The sequence below is a fragment of the Rattus norvegicus genome, chromosome 4 (genome assembly GCF_036323735.1).
Source record: "Rattus norvegicus strain BN/NHsdMcwi chromosome 4, GRCr8, whole genome shotgun sequence".
Lineage (NCBI taxonomy): Eukaryota > Metazoa > Chordata > Mammalia > Rodentia > Muridae > Rattus > Rattus norvegicus.
The window spans coordinates 162,585,352-162,601,662 of NC_086022.1; the positions used below are offsets into that span (position 1 = coordinate 162,585,352).

The window sequence follows — 16,311 nt, forward strand, 5'->3', positions numbered from 1 at the left end:
ACAAACACAGACACTTTGCCAAATGAAAGCAAAGACAGGCCCTGTCCTCCAAAACCATGGTCCAGTGGAGTAGAGATAATGAAAGTGCAACAGATACTAAGTTTCCCCAACCAGCGGGTGGGGAAAGCCCTGATCCACAATGCTTACCAATGGCCGCCACAGCCAAGTGCAAAAGTCCATCATTTAATACCCGCTGGCAAATTCCCTTATTACTTCCTGTGAAGCTCTCAATTGGCCATCTAACAGACTTCAGCAAACCTCTGTACCAAACCCAGCCCCACCCAGGGCCCTCCCCCCAGCGTGAATGTCTCAGTGGTTGGAATTTGGGGCTTAGTGATGGAGGCTGAACAAGGCACAGAGAGAACAGAGCAGGGAGCTTTCTCGGTCCACTGGGGTCTCCTCACAGAGACCACAAACACCAGAAAGACAACTGCAGTAATCCCATCCCTTGAGGCAGGCCAAGTCATTGCTCTGTGCAAAACCCTACAGCTTCCTGCTGCCCCCAGAGTAAAAGATGAAGTTCTTAGAAAAATCGATCAATCTCTCCCCCTCCCCTCACCCCTCACTCTGGCCACATCACCTACTCTGTTCTCTTACTTCAGAGCCTGAATTCAGCCTAGGTGTTCAGTCTACTCGAGTATTCTTTCCTCAGATTTCTACACCGACAATCTGCCTGTCCCTTAACCTTCATTCAGCTGTCCCTTCTCCAGGACGTTCCCAGCACACTCTTACCACGTTCTCCTTCCTCCTTTCCGCTTATCTCCCAAACACAAGGGAACATATATTTTTACCACAGAAATTGTTTATGTTGTCAACCCACTAGAAACCACCTTTAGAGGGCCAGGGATGTATGTCTGTCTCATTCACTGCCACATTGCCACAGCCAAGAATAGAGTTCTACATGTGTGCATGGGGGTCACAGGGTGGGGGTGGTGGCAGGTGGGGTCTGCACATTTTTCTGCATCAATGGATGAAGGCAGGCAGGCCTGGAGGTGGTTTCCCTTAGGTATCATCTTGATTTTCTTAGATGGGGCAGCTAGGGTGAGGATGCCAGGTTATTCCTGCTCAGCAGAGACCCCCAGATGCCCTGGCTCTGCCACTGGGACCTTGAGCAGGTGTCCCCTGTCCTAACTCTGCATTTCACTTGCTTTCTTCCTTCGGGCTGTAATGGGGCTCTATATGGCTAACCGTGAGAAGCAGACAGTGCCAGGAAAGGTCAAACAGGATGCCAAGTCTGAAGGCCTCCTCTGAACTGCAGTGGGAAATCTGAGGTGCGGGGTGATGTGTGCCTCAAAAGGTCCAGAGAAGATAAACACTCTGAACCCCTGGACGCCAGCTACACGCCTCCAGCCACTTTGACACCCCCCCATTCCCTACTCTGAACCAAAACGAAGCCCCCAAAATGCTCTCTGGTTAGGCCAAGCAGCTGCGCCATCATGCCTCCGGCAGGCTCCCCACATGCAAGGCGGACAACTCATAGTGCTATTTTAAGTTCTGAGGGCCCAGCTATAGCACGTAGCCACAGCAGGCGGCCAGCCGGGACAGGAGGTAGAGAAGCTAGGCTCCCTGAGGGGGCTGACCTGGGAGTTACAGAGCGACTAGTCACCCCCTTACACCAGTCCTTGCTACGGAGACCAGAAACCCCCAGGCCACACCTTCCAACCTAGAGGTCATGGGAACATGAGTCAGGGGCTGCCCTAGGCACACCCAGATTCCATTTCCGAATGTGACCCCAGTCTCCACAGCAAAAGGCGTCCTAGCTCTGCCCTCCAAATCCTCAGTTCCCAGGATGCAAAAGCTAGCACAGCACCGGTTTTCTTGTCATGACAGACAGCAGGAATCAGATAAAAAAACAGCCCCAGGAGATAAATTCTACAATGTCTGAAATGATTCCCCCCCCCCAACATGGAGGCCCTCCCAGCACTGTGTCAGGTACATAGCCACACTCAACAGAGAAGTGTTGATTACATCTAAATACTCCCCAAAGCCAAAGGTGATGTCTACAGATAAGCTCTGTCATTATCATTTTTAGTGATGTCCTCTGACCTCACTGGACACCAAAAGCTAGGAATAAAGACCACAGAACCAAGGAACCAATGGAATTTCTCAACAAAACCCTACCATTCACAGAATTACACACAATGACACCATCCTTCTGTAGTATATGGCAGCCATATTCCAATCTGTGCACCACCAAAACATATCCAAGTGACTGGAAGTCAGCTTAAGAAAGGATAGCACTCTGGACACATGCTATCCCCAATCCAACCTCATGCTTTAGAACATCAGCAGAATCACTCCAGGCAGGACAGGTCACACAAACCTGGGGCTACCAGCAGCATCTTACAACTCTAATTGCCAAGTTTAAGCAGCATCAGCACCAGCGAGAAGGGAAGAGATAGCCAGCAGGTGCTGTAATTAGGGAGCTCTGGGACTTGGCTCCCTGTCACCGTCTACCTCGAGCCAGAAACAGCCACCCGCACCTTAAAGGAATAGACTCACTTTCTCTGGACTGAGGAAATAGCCCTTGTATTCTCCCTTCCCGTCCCTGGCTTCAACCTATCCGGGCAGACGCTTCTAAACATATCTGCTGACACTTTGCAAGCAATGAGAACAACAGCTCTGTGTATAGGAAGATGTATGCTGGTCAGAGGTCGCTTCCTGGCATGACCCTCACAGAGTACCAGGAAGTAACTGCAGCAGACACCATCACTCCCAGGCAAAAAGTCCTGCACCTAAGGCTGATCACCTACTAGTCAGCACCCACCTCCTGTTCAACCTGGAACAGTGCTGGTCCAACACTCTCCACAACGCAGAGTGCTTCCTAAGCAGTTTCTCTTAAGTGTGGTTCCCAGGCCTCTGCTTTTAGAACCTGAGCGTCATAGGCAAAGTCCTGGCACACACTGCTCTGGCTAGAGCTGGAGTATCCGGAGGCTGGACCCTGACACGGCAGCTTTCTTAATAAAGTTTCCAGTAAAATGTGCAACTGTTTAAGCGTTGCTGCTCAGAAGGCTGTGCACCCGCTCTAACTGGTTCTCCTCCCCACATGCAGGAGCTATGCTTCACCACCTCCAGAGAACTTTCTGCAGCTGTGGGTGCACGGGCAGGAGTTCCTCGCTGTCACCCTCCATCCTGCTTCTGCAAGGGGTTTGCACATAGGTCAGAGCAACCTCAAGACATTCTGTCAGCCTCTCAAGTTACACCCCATTATGCTTGGGGACGAAAAGTCCCCCAGGACTCAGGGGCCTGAACAGTTGATCCTCAGCTGGTGCCAGTGCTTCAGGAGACCGTGGAGCTTTGAGAGATGGAGCCTAGCTGGGAGGCCTGGGGCCATGTCTGGTTCCAGCCCCACCGCTCTAGTCCTGACGAGGATATTATGTAACCAGCTGCTCTACAGCCCTGCTGGGCTGGTCTTAAACCCTCCTACCACCACACTTCCGCTGCCCTGATGGACTTCCTCACGTTGTTTTTTTCAGGTACTGTATCACCATGTGAGAGAAATAATTAAAATAAAAATAAATTAAAAAACAATAATAATAACTTCTCCCATCTTCAAAAGGGACATGTCTGCCAAAGTAACTTTGCTCAGTCCCACCCCCTAGGCAATGTGCGATCCCCCAAACCCCACCTTCACCTCGTCCCATCCGGCTTACCAGGGGACCATCTCAGGGCCCCTGACCTCTCCTCTCACTTTTCCATACACTCTAACCCCTGCCAAAGATCAGCAGAGGAGATGAACACAATACTCAACATAAGCCCAGGTAGCTTTCAATCTGATCTCAGACATCATCTATCTATAGCCACACTGCTCTGATTTTCCTCCTGCCTCTAACTCAGCTCCATCCTGGACAGTCTGGCCACAGAGGTAATCACATACTTTCACTAAGTTCTCTACCAACCTGCCCCAATTCTCAGCTTCAGTCATCCCACTGTCCCTTGGCATGGAGGTTCCTCCGGCTGATGACCCAATTAAAGATCTTCTTTGCAGCTCCTCCTGCACTATCCCAAGGTAACTGATTACCTAGACAGCCCAGGAGGGAACAATGACTGCAGGTGACTGTCAGCTGCAGGGAACAGGTCACTACAAGTGTCCCTTAGCATCTACCACACCCTCATCATGTACCACTAGTCAGCAAGCATGGATGGATGGAAGGAAGGAAGGATGGATGGATGGATGGATGGTGGATGGATGGAACCCAACCAACTGGTCTAAAGCAAATTCTAAGGAGCAAGATATCATGGGAAGAAAGACAGAAGTGGGTAAGTGACTCCTTCCCTTAAGTCCAACAAGGTTGACACTCTATCACACCATGGTCCAAGGAACCCCGGGGGTACACTGACGGCACTCCTGCCTCCCAGCCCCCAAAGTTTCCATCTTCTGTCAGTTACTAGAATTAGCAAATGAGCAGTTTCCGCATCCCATCAGCAGATCATCTCCTGAGCGGCAGTCATCTGAGCTGTTAGAATTAATTGAGTAATTAACTTCCCACATCTGCACCCCTTTCTTTGGGCAGGAGGGGCTGGCAGATCAGAGGCCAAGGCTCTAGAGCCCACAGCTTCTCCACCAGGTCCAAGTTGCCAAAAACCCAGTCCATTCCTTACCACACCCAATCCCTCCATAGAGACTTCAAGGCCCTACTGTGGCCCTCTAAGGCACGCAGGCTTCCAACACACAAACACACAAATCATGTGTGCCAACGGTGACAAGAACCACTCAGTCAACTTAGATTCTGGCTGTGGCTTGTTTTAAGTTCAGCCACAAATAGACATCATGGGGAACCAGGCAGATTCAGCCAAGGGGGTGGGTGGACAGAATGTGGGGGGAAAGTAAGTCAGGTCATAAAATGGATGGATCTTCTGGAGAGGCAGTGGAGACAGAGGGAAGGCCACAGTGGGTGGGGCTGGGACACTCACATTTGAATCTAGGTTCTGCATGTGATGGTGTCACTTCACCCCTGTGGTCTTCAGTTTTCCTGAAGACAAGGCTGGGCATCAAGCCCGCCTCCCTGCTGAGCTGTCCTAGGATGTAACAGGCTCATGGTACACTTATTTACCCTCACTCCCCTCTCCAGAAATCCCAGAGCACAGGCAGAGAGGCAGCACTTATACTCTGCACGCGCTTTGCTGGAATAGCTCAGTTCCCACTGTCACAACACCTTGTGACTGAGCCCCACCTGCCTGCCTCTGCTTCCTCTTTAGGAAGGGTGTGTGTGACGTACAAATCAGTCACATCAGCGGTCAAGTCCCAGCTCTGCTCTTAAAGTTTCCCAGCTTCCTTAGCTGAAGTCACAGTAAGTTCCTCACAGTGTGGATTGGTGATCTACATGCCAAAGGCACCTGAGTCAGTGCATGGTACAAACTACAGTTAATAAGTAGTGGGGATTGTTTTCATTCTAATTATCACTGGTTTGCCTCATGGAATATGTTCCTTCCAGAGCCCAACTCCTATACAGGTATCAGGCTTTAACTGGAAAGACATGAGTCGCAACACTGAGTTTACTTCTCTTCCCTTCACTGACAGAACATGAAGATCAACAAGCTCTCTTAACTGGACATCCGGAGAGAACGCAGATGCTTCTCCCTCAGCCCGCTGCGCGCACACCCAAGCAAGCCCCCAAGCCTAGAATCCAGCCCGCCCTCTCCCTGACCACCATTCCCTGGTCACACTCCATGACCCAACTGGATACCCTGCTTGCTCTCCCCCAGGTCCCCATCCCTAACTCTCTCATTGCCTTCTCCTACACGAGCCTTTACACTTGTCTTTCTGAGACAAATTTGGTCATTAATTAAAAATCACTGCTTTTATTCCTTGAGTACATTCCTATAGTCTGGCAAGTTCTTCCAATCAAACTCCTATGTGAGTTTCAAGACCCAACTCAAACCTCACCTCCTCCTTGCTTGGTTCCTCCCCTTCTGAATTCCTTCTAGTTGGGCTAGCCAGGTTCTCTGTGATGGCACTTTTCCTGCTGTAGTGCCTTGTGTCTCCTTTCCAAACAAGGCTTCTTGAGGGCAGGGCGATGTGGGCTCTATAAGCCTCTAACTCCCAAACCTGAATTTGCTGATTTATTCAGTGTGCTGATGTGTTAGACCCTAAAAACTCTCAATGAATGTGGCTGAACTAGTGGAAGCACAAGTCGGGGCTCTGACTGCACTTTTATAAATGATAACTCTCAATCAACCCACGGAAGGAGCCGTGTTTGACTTGAGACCCAGTCTCTTTCGGAGAGACGGTGTGAGGATACTGACGAGAGGGGCCTCCCTAGAAGACACAGGGCTGACAGACGCTCACTCCAAGAGCGCCAATGACTGTGAAGAACCTGAGCTACACTGACTGGGCCTATGCTGTGACCCGGAGGGATGCCTATGCTCACTGTCTCTGTCTGCTCTAAGTTGTCAGCGACCCCTGATCAGTGCTTTTCAACCCCGTTCAGGGGCTACCGAAGTAGTTGAGTGGGTCAGCAGAGAACTTTTGGGGAAACAGAACAAGTACACGGATTTGGATCCTGGTGCCTGTGTCTGCTGGATCCCCACTCCTGGCAATGGAGCAGATGGGGATGGGAGAACAGAGACCACAGTCACATAGTAAGGATTTAAAAAAAATCTTCCCATGAGGAGCCAGTGAGATGGCTCTGTGGGCAAAGACACTTGCCACACAAGCCTGGTGACCTGAACTTGATCCCCAGAATCTATTCAAGATAAATAGTGGGAACTGTGTCCACAGAGTTGTCCTCTGACCTCCACACTCCTGCTCTGGCAAGTGTGTGCATGCACACTTGCACATGCACAATAATTAATAATAATATAGTTTTAAAATTTAAATAATTATTTCATGAGGTTTTTTTATCATAGCTGTGTGTGTGTGAGAGAGAGAGAGTGAGAGAGAGAAAGAGAGAGAGAGAGAGAGAGAGAGAGAGAGAGAGAGAGAGAGAGAGAGAAATCATAGAGTTTGGGAAGTAGCCCCTGCACCTCTGTAGAGACATGGATCACACACAAGAGAGTCCGTGAACATGGGTTGATGGCCCACTGGAGTGTATACTTTTCAGACATTAAATTCTGAGCTGGTTGCCTCCTGCAGGGCCACACCTGGCCAGGAAGGTTGACCCAGCCGCAGGAAATACCTGGGGATTCACTCTCAAAGATGGCAGTGAGTTTAATGAATGCCAAGAAGTTAGGCACACCAAGAGAAGAAAGGAATCATAGCTGTGGAAAGGTGTCCCTAGGCTATCTGACCCCGTGGCAGCTGCAGGCTCCAGTTAGGAATCTGCACTTCGGGTGCTTTCCTGCAGGGCCGCGGCTCTCCAGTGCACAATATATAACCCGGACTCTTCACTCAGGGATTCACCGCCTGACTGCTGAAACAAATCAAAGCTGGCTTTTAAAAACCTATGACGTGAGCTCCGCACAGAACTACACCTTTGTGATCTATTGGATTACAGAAAACCAATTCCAAATTGAGCCAATATTTTATCCCTTACAAATTCCATTCAGCTGCCTGCCTCATCTGTGTGGTGCAGACGGAACCTCCCACTGGGTCTCCAAAACAGAAGGGAAACATCATACCCTCGTGAGTCCCAAGGCTCCACACTGAAGGACGATGGTCTCACCCCTTGCTTTATTCAGGGCAGAAGAGAAGAACAGGCTTCAAATGCAATAGGAAGCCTGCAGAGGGACACTGTTAAGGACAGGAACAGGTGACCCAAGCAGGTGTTAGCTGCAACCCTAGGCCAGCTGAGCCTGCCCCACCTGGGGTACGCACAGCCAAGTGTCAGGGTGTGTAATTTACCCTGCATGGCTGTTCGCAGTCCCTTCCTTCCTAGATGACTTTGGGAGGTGCCTTCCTGTCTGTGGCATCCCTGGTTCCAGGATGAGGCAGGATGATGGCTTTGGGGTTGCCACAAACAAATGGATCTCCCCAGACTCCACAGCCTATTTCCAGTCCCTGATGGGTCCTGTCTAATGCCAGCGTCATCAGAGGAATCCAGGGCATTCCAAGCTCAGCATTGTTCAAATCACACATTCCTCTGCATAAAAAGCGACAGAATAACTCTCATTCCTCCGTCCTCCCAGGAGAAACCACATCAGAGGGTGAGCAACCAGACCTCTGTGCGATGGGGTGTAAGGCAGGTGGGAGCCACAGAATATCTCCACAACTGTCCATCAGATCCGCAGCCCTGTAGCCAGAAAGATCACTGGCCCCTACCCACAAGCTAAGCCCACCCTCCAAAGACAGAGTCACACGCAGATCGTGGTTGGGGCAGAGTCCTACCTGTGCTGTGCCCTCAGCCTAGACACGGCTCCTTCTCCGTGTCTCAAACTATGTGAAAAAATGCACTTAAGCTTTCAGGGATAAGCTAGTGACTGCATCTGAGTCCTGTAAATGTCGGACACAGGAGGTGGAAGACCTCCATCCCTATGGCTCCCCCATCGTGCTAAAGACAAAAATGCAGACGGGAAGAAAAGGACACCAAGCACACTGGGAGCAGAAGAAAGGGTTAAGAAAGGAACATAAGATGTGCAAGAAAGAGAAAGAGAAGTAAGGGGGTGCGGGAGCTCCATTTGCCCGTCGCCTCTATGTGATAACACACTGCACGCCTGGCACTGAGCTGCCTGCAGAAGAGACAGCGAAGCAAATCCAGACCCCGACAGAGGAGCCTCACGGAGCTCGAGGTCTGCCCAGAGACTCCTGGCAGACTCAGTATTTGCTGGAGGCAGAGCCATGGAGTCACATGACCAGGAAAAAGCGTTCACGCTCTATCCTCCCAGCCCCTGCAGCCTCTGGACCAAAGACAGTCTGTCTGCATGTCTGTGGTGAGAAATTTCACAACTTCCTTTCTTATCTTTGTTCTTTTCTTGGTTGTTTCCCAGTACTATGGTGGTGTGGTGTCAGAACCCAAGACCTCACACTGCCCAGGTAAATACTCTACCCTGAGATACAGCCCCAGCCCTGCTTCCTTCCTTAGCTATCAAGACTCGGGGCCAGTGGAAGCTATGCAAATTAAAAACATAAGCACCTCTAGCCTTTACAATTGTTTTTTAAAATTTAAACAAGGTTTCCTGATACTGGTAAGAATGTGGGTTCTCCACCCTCAGAATCCCTCCACCTCCCTCCATCTGTTGCTCAGCGGCTCTCAAGGGGCCTCTCCCATCTCCTGTGTGACCCTTACCATCCAGGGCTCTCTTTACCCAAATGTTGGCCACTTTTACAACACTCCCAACCCTCCAGGACCTCAATGGCTCTAGTGTGCACTGTGTCAAACAAGAACAGGTAGGCGAGCGACATGAAACTAGCAGTATCCAAACCCCAGTGAAGTGATGGGGGTGGGGAGGACCTGGCATTCAGGAAATACTGGAGAGCCACTTCAAGCTTCTCTCAGGGTTTTCTCTCCCTGGGAGGATGTCATGTTAGCTATGCCTTGGTCCTAGGATGGAGTCCAACACACTAAATGGTAGGGACAGGCACCTCGGTGGGAGGGAAGTCATTCAACTACTGAGTCTTCTTTGAACTAACATTTTCACTGTGTTTGAAATTAGTTAGAAACAGAGCATTCTAACTAATCAGCAGGCAGTAATGGGTGTCCTTATCTAAGACCATAGGTGCTACAGAAAGGGCAGGCATGGCTCATTAAAATGGCCTCACATCCACTAAAGCACGGCTAACGCAGGGAGGTGCTTGGTGAATGCCAGCTGCTTCTGCACTGCAGGAAGGACATGCTTCCTCAGGCCTTTGCACACACTACTCCCTGTAAGGAGTGCACACCCTTTCCGGGTCACTTAGTTCTCTATGGAGCCACTGTCTTCTTCTTCCCAGGTACACATGTTCACCTCCATTCTCTCAGCACCCCAAATCTAAGGTTCTTGCTCTGCATGGTGCTGGGAGTCCGCATCCTAACATTGGCGAAACTTGGGATGGGGTTAACTGTATCCAATCTTGGGACCCCAGACTCTAACAGAGTGCCCAGCTGACAAATGACAGATGATAGGAATGGATGGAAACTCTTGACAGAGGGCGTGAAAAGCACTCAAGACTGGGAAGGCCCATGGAGGCAGAGGTCGGGACAAACCCGGTAACCATGACTCTTCAGATCTAACTGGCTTAGGTGGGCAGGACATGCTCTGCCCAAAAGAATGCAGTAGGGTGCAGCCTGGATACCAGCATGGTTCTGCTTAGCGATCATTTTCACAACACCAATGCAGAAGCCATCAGGCCCTGCTCAGTCCCGGGCTGGTATTAAGTATCCTTCTATTTATAAAGTGACTCTCACTGCAATGCTGAAATGCCGGTCACACAGTTCACCACACAGCAGGGCAGAATGGGACAGAAGGAGAAACTGAGGCTGCAAAACGAGGCACTGGAAATGCTGAGCACAGAGAAACTCCTTCTGGGGCATGCTGCCCTGAAATCAGGCCCTTACCAGAGACTCCTCGCCTTCTGCAAAGTTCAAACCTCTAGTGGCTCCCACAGGCACAGCCTGACGGACTAGGACTTTTAATGTACTGAGAGGTGCTAAGTAAAAGGAGCCCAGACCAACAGGAATCACGAGGAGTCTGGCTTGTCATGCCTAGACTCCCTTCCTGGCATCCGTGGAGCCTGGTCCCATACCTTCTCTGGCTGCACATGGCCTGAATGCCAATGTTCTGGTTCCTTCTCTCTCTCCCTTACTCATCCATGTATGACCTAAAGTCCAAATACCCCAATGTCTCCATGATCAAGACCAAGGAAGACTCATCTCTCCATGTCCTACCACCACCACCAATTCTGATGTCATCCCTACATCTAGGTTCCTGAAAACCAACACATCACAAGTAGCACACAGCTTTATCTCTCAAGGGCCATAGTCACAGAACACGGGGAGTCAGAGGCTTGCCCCAACGTATCATATCACAAGAGACAAAGCTGGTGGAAAAGCCTTTGGAGTCCTCCCGGACACTAACTCAGAAAATAAGAAGGTACCAAAGAGGGAGGCAACCATCTTATACTACAACAAGAGCCACTATCTGTCCTTCATCTGTGGGTGGAAACCACAGGTGAGCAACTGGGCGTGTGTGCTGGGCCTGAGACAGGGAAGCCCTGTGTCCATCTCAGGACAATGAACACAGCTACCTCCTCACTGCACAGAAGCATGGGAGGTCAGAAACTGAAGGCAACGCAGAAGCACTTAGGCACCGATCCCTCTGAGCAAAGCGCCTGGTGGGGGGTGGGGGGGAGGTCTCCTGTGAGAGAAGCAACTCTCTAGGGTCACCGAGTAGTAACAACAACAGCATGCGTGCGTGTTCACACACACACACAGACACACACACACACACACAGACACACACACACACACACACACACACACACACACACACACACACACACACACACAATTTCCTGCCTCCTTGGTCCATGTATTTCCTACTTTGCTCTATACATTCAACAGACATTAAGGTCTGATGAGCCTTGAACATAAGATACAGACTCCATTTAAAGCATTACTGGTCCCTGTTTCCAAAGAACTAGAAACAAAGGAAAACTTTATTTTTAAGATTTATTTTTTGTTTCAAGCATATGGGTGTTTTGTCTGCATGTATGTGCATCCCTGGAGCCTACAGAATCCAAAGAGGGTGTCAGATCCTCTAGAGCTGGAGTTAACAGATGGTTGTGAGCTGCATGGTGGGTGCTGGGAACCAAACTCAGGTCCTCTGCAAGAGCAGTACTTGCTCTCAACCATCTCAGCCGTCTCTCCAGGGAAGACGTTAGGTGAAGAAAAAAACGAGTTAACAAAACCATTTTTTGGTTGTTGTTTTGAAATGTCTCTCTACAGAGCCCTGGCTGTACTAGAACTCACTCAGTAGACCAGGCTGGCCTCAGACTCACAGAGATCTGTCTCCTGAGTACTGGGATTAAAGGTGTACACCACCCAATCTGGCTTACACAGCACGAGAGTGTGATGAATGCTTCCGTGTCAATAAAGGGCCTAAGAAGGTGTGACGTCTTCCACCCAGGAAGCCACTGCCCTAGACCAGGATGAGCAGGTATCTGTCTGGAAGAGAACAAAATGACTCCCAGAGAGAAAAGCAGGGGCTCAAAGTTGGCAACAGATGCACAAATGCACAAGAAGAGTATTGTGACTGTTTTGTCTTTGTGTATGTGCACCCCACGAGTGTCTGGTGCCCACAGAATCAAAAAAAAGGACATCAGATCCTCTAGAGGTGATCACAAGGAAGGAAACTGCTAAAATTAATCCCCCAGGGGCACTGAGCAGCCTCCACACAGCAGGCCTGAGTAACTAAGTCAGGTAGAGGCATGTTATCAGAGGGCAAGCGACTAGTTGGGATAACCAGGTCAGTGAGCATGGCTACTCTGTAGAATGGCAAAGAGTTAGTCAGAATAACCAGGTCAGAGAGCACAGCTTCTCCGAAGGATGGCAGGGGACCAGCAGCCAGATAACCGGGTCACTGGGTACGGTCTCAGTGTTGGATAGGAAAAGACTCATTAGGAAGCTTCTGGAATATTTGGGAAAAGAGACTGGAGCACCTGAATTAGAGAAATGGGCTAGAAAGTCACTTTTCCAGAAAGCATAGGGTCAGCAGGGGCAGAGAATGTCTTCTAGGCTTCTGAGGTAGGCACACAGCAGGATGGGGACCGCTTGTCCTCCTGGTTAATGGACCTGCCTGCCTCTTGCGGTTAGTTACCTTTCCATGCTACAAGCCTGAGGCAGCTCTGTATTCCCCATGGGCTCCATCAATACCCAAGCTGACACTGATTACAAAGCCAGCGTGCTCCCGAGGCTGAGCCACGCCTCCCTAAGTGACAGTGCTGATGGATCTGTTACAAGAGTGGTACACTGGAATCCGCTGTCTCTCCACCTAACCCACAGCCCACCTCACAGCCTTCTGCCCTGCACACAGTGCTTGTCAGCAGGAGTATCAGGAGGCCCCAGGGCAGGACCTAGGCAAGGCAATTGAAGACTCTCATGGCGCAGATTCTACACGCTAAGGTGGGCTGGCTTAGCGTGCCGTTTCAGTGTCGGGGAGACCAGAATATTAGCAGTGGATCAAGAAGCACTAATTATCATACCCTCTGGTTTTAGAGAAAAACACACTCTGAAAGCCAGGTGACATCCAGAGCTAGAAAAGGCCATGGCTGGGGGAGGGTGGCTCCCCACACCACCTGGGCTCTGCGGGCTAACTCTGGAGCTGAGGGGAGGGACGGAGAGGAGAAGAGCCTGCGTCAGGAGCTATCTGCATCCTGCCTTCTGCAGCAATGTGCTGAGAGCAGAGGCTGGGCTGGGGGCGGGGGCTCTGTGATGGATGGATCCTGCTTTGCAGGCTGCTACCAGAGGGCCAGGGAGGAAGAGGAGAAATGAAAAGCCTGAGAGATATTTTGCCCGTGATTTGTGCCACTGGAGATGCCCTGAAGCAATATTTATCCTCCAGCTCTGTCCCACTTTCGTTTATTATCCAGCTTAGCCTGAGTTATCACAACCAGGACGGGACCCATAAACTAGCTACCTGACACCATCAGGACCTGGAGGCGTATTTTAAAATCTCAAGGAGCTGCTTTGACCCTCTATGGAGATTTAAAGAAGTAGGTGTTCTCCTTATGCTCTGGGGCCAGTGACCACTCTGGAAGCTGACACTTCGAGAGTCTCAGCCCAGGACAATTGCACCTGCACCTTCCCTACCAATGCAGACAGCATCCTGTGGCCCAGAAGACACCCCTTCCAGAGGCCCAGAGCACTTGTAAGGGTGAACCTGCCAATGGCAGGTCATTAACTTGTTTGCCAGCAAATAAGCAAATACTAGACTTACTGAATATCCTCTATGACTACAGACACTCCTCTGAGCCCATGGATTTTCACCCATGCATTCAACCAATTTCAGATCAAACCTATTGGGAAAGTAAAAAAAAATGGCATCTGTCATTTTGCTCTTGTCATTATTCCCTGGACAATATCTCGCGGTTATTTGCATAGCATTTGCATTGCATTGCCTCCCTAAGTAACGCAGAGAGTATGCAAGAGGATATGAGCAGTTATATGCAAATGTCAAGTATACCACTTTACATAAGAGACTTGACAGTCTATGGATTTGGGCATCTGAAAGGGGGTGGTCCTAGAACCAACCTTCCTGGGGATACCAAGGAAGACTTTGTATCTGGTATCTGTGCTGACCAAGGCAGGGTCAGCAGAGCAAAGCCAAGTCTCCAACTATCGTATGCACTAGACCTACCACAGGTACGCACAGGCACAGACAACTAACAATTACCAGGAAGAGGGGTAGATCTGAGGGGTGGGCAATCCCAGAGCTATCACAACACTCAGGGTCAACGACCCTCGGGGCTGGCACTGACATCAAATACAGGTGATAAGGGGGTGGATCGTCATTCCCAGACTGAAATCCAACAGTTTCACAGGGACAGCAATGCAGATTTAAGAAAAGTTGTGATATTTTATCAAGAAAGTAAAAAGTGGGAAGAGAGGGGGAGGAGGAGGAGGGGGAGGGGGCAGAGCAGCTGGCTAGGTGAAGCAGAAAGGTCTGCTGGGCAGGTGTCAGGGGCAGTTGGTGGCTGGGACTAGGGCGTTGCTGCAGAAGAGGTAAAAGAAGGATGACCCTGGTTGATTGGGCCAGGGGAGCAAACGTATGCTTTTCAACACACTGGGACATGTACCAGTTGTCCCAGAGGTGGGAACATGGAGCCCATGATTTTATGAGCCAGTGAACTTTGTTAATAAAGAGACCTTAGGGTCTGCTGAGCGAGGGCTCCTTGCCAGATCATGGTGTGGCAGAGAAGTCTAAGGCTCGCCTGTCTGCTTTCTAGCGGGTACCACTGGCTCGGCCCTACTTGCCCCCACACTTAGAACCCCTAAGATCCTCTTGTGTGTGGAGTCAATGCTGCAGAGAAGTCTCTGAGGCCTAAGGCCACGCCCACCTCGCCATGGCGCTGAGCTGGGTGGCCTCTCTCCATGCCTCACAATCCACTAAATCAGATTTTTGTCATCAGCATCATGACTTTGACAACAAGGGAAGAGAGAAGTGCCTGCTTCTTGAGGTTTTTCTCATAAAAATACTGCTGTTGGGGTCCCTACGAATCCATGTTCAGAGAGGGGCATCAATACAATGATACTGTGGGTAGAAAGGAAACGGGGGTGACTGAGAAGTTTGTCCTCGCAAATAAAAGAAGGAAAATATTGGGATTTGGCACGGACCAGTAAGGACGTGTCAAACTGCTCTGGCATGTTCCTCGCAAACGCCATGAATGAGATGAACGGGAGAGACATTCAGATCTAACTGACACTTTCTTTCTGAGTGCCTTCCATCTCCCAGCTGCTCTCCTGCCTCGCTCAACTCTCACAGCGACTTCATGAGACAGGCGTTGTTATTCCCAATGACAGATGTGGAATCTGAGCAGTAAATGGACTCGCTCAAGGTCGAGCAGCCCTGAGCCTACCTCACCCTAGCTTGAGACACCAGAGTCCCACCTTAGAGCTCAGTCCACAGCCGCTCCGGCTGAGGTGCATAAGCGGTTAAGGTGCAGTGTTAAGGTTCGGATGAGGTATGTCCTCTGCAGCCTCAGAGTGAACACAGTCCCTAGCTGGTGCTGTTTCAGAAGGTGGTAGCACCCTTCCTTCTCTGGAGGAAGTGGATCACTGGGGGAAGCCATTGGGGCTGGCAGTGCATTCCAGTGGCACTCCTGCTGCCCAAAGGGGACTTTTCAACACCCCTCCACCCCACAGACATCCTCAAACTGTAGACGGGATAACCTGCAGCTGCTTCGTGCTTGGTATTCGACCAGGCAACAAGAAGGGTAACTAGTGAGAGGTCAGAGGGAGCCCACAGCCATGCAGAGAGGGCCACTGAGGATTTATCAATAGCCTCCCTCATAGGAGGGAGGGAGAGGGCCATCAGACCCTCACCTGAGAATCAACCACTCAAGTCCCAGCCTCGAGTGGTCTTGCACAGTGTTAGGGTGCACGGGGCAGAGGGGGGATGGAGGACAGCATCCATAAATCTTCTGAGAGATCACCATCTGTGCTCCTGTAGGAAAACTCATAAACTCAGTGGCGCACCAAGCCGGGCTTGGATGGAGGAGGTATTTTTGCCCTGTCATTGATTCCCTATGTGAGGTTAATAGATATTTGTCTCCTTGGGAAGATATGCAACATGTCACCACTGTGGTATCTGCCAAGGCCCCCAAAGCAACAGGCCAACTAACTGTGGACTGAAACATTCAAACCTGTGAGCCAAAATAAACCCTGTCCCTTATTAAGTTGATCAGCTCAGGTATAATGTTATAGCATCACAAAGGAGAATGAAGGAATTTAATGGACA

The 16,311-nt window shown here is 50.3% G+C and overlaps 1 protein-coding gene across 10 annotated transcripts in view; it reads right to left on the minus strand.

Annotated features, from left to right (window-relative positions):
- Positions 1-16,311, minus strand: part of Tspan9 (tetraspanin 9) — a 181,671-nt gene that overhangs the window by 85,323 nt on the left and 80,037 nt on the right. The window lies entirely within an intron of this gene.